The sequence below is a fragment of the Lampris incognitus genome, chromosome 8 (assembly GCF_029633865.1).
Source record: "Lampris incognitus isolate fLamInc1 chromosome 8, fLamInc1.hap2, whole genome shotgun sequence".
Lineage (NCBI taxonomy): Eukaryota > Metazoa > Chordata > Actinopteri > Lampriformes > Lampridae > Lampris > Lampris incognitus.
This window is the reverse complement of record NC_079218.1, coordinates 8,154,949-8,155,538: the sequence shown is the minus strand read 5'-3', so window position 1 is coordinate 8,155,538 and position 590 is coordinate 8,154,949. Positions and strand designations below refer to the sequence as shown.

At 58.0% G+C, this 590-nt stretch overlaps 1 protein-coding gene across 1 annotated transcript in view; it reads left to right on the top strand.

The window, feature by feature from the left end:
• Positions 1 to 226: 226 nt before the first annotated feature.
• wscd1b (WSC domain containing 1b) overlaps positions 227 to 590 on the top strand; it is a 21,885-nt gene continuing 21,521 nt past the window's right edge. The window contains exon 1 of the mRNA XM_056284818.1: positions 227 to 377. The gene's annotated coding sequence lies outside the window, so the exon portion shown is untranslated. The remainder of the gene's footprint in view (positions 378 to 590) is intronic.

The window sequence follows — 590 nt, the reverse complement described above, 5'->3', positions numbered from 1 at the left end:
TCCTCCTCCTCCTCCTCCTCCTCCTCCACCACCACACAGCAAAGAGCCGTGACGCGCTTAGATCACCAATGCAAATGAGACCCCCCCCCCCCACACACACACACACACACACAGCCGCTCTCTCTTCTTTATATCCTTCTGCCAGCCTCTCCGACGGGGAGTAGACGTGCTGGAGAGGAGAGAGAGGAGGGGGAGAGAGAGAGAGGGGGGAGAGAGAGATCGCTTATATAACACCAGCCTTGGCAAATACCGAGCGAGTGTGGAGTCCTGCAGGATGCGCGAGGAATAGCGGAAGGAGCCATAGACCGACGATCGATTGGTACGGCGGCGCGAGGCGACGCCGTCGCCGTTCGCAACCCTCCAGCATCACCCGAGAGGTAAGCCGAGAGCATCGGGACGTGGTGTGTGTACCGCGCGCGCGGGGGGGGGGGGGGGGCACGGCTGGGGGTTTCGGAGAGGCGAGGTGCCGGGTTTCTAGAGAGGTGTGCGTGTTTAACCTTGGTCGTTACTGGTGTACGTTTTCCTGGTTTTGCAAAAAAAAAAAACAAAAAAAAAAAAACAACCTGGTGTTCAAATCCTGCCCCCGTTAT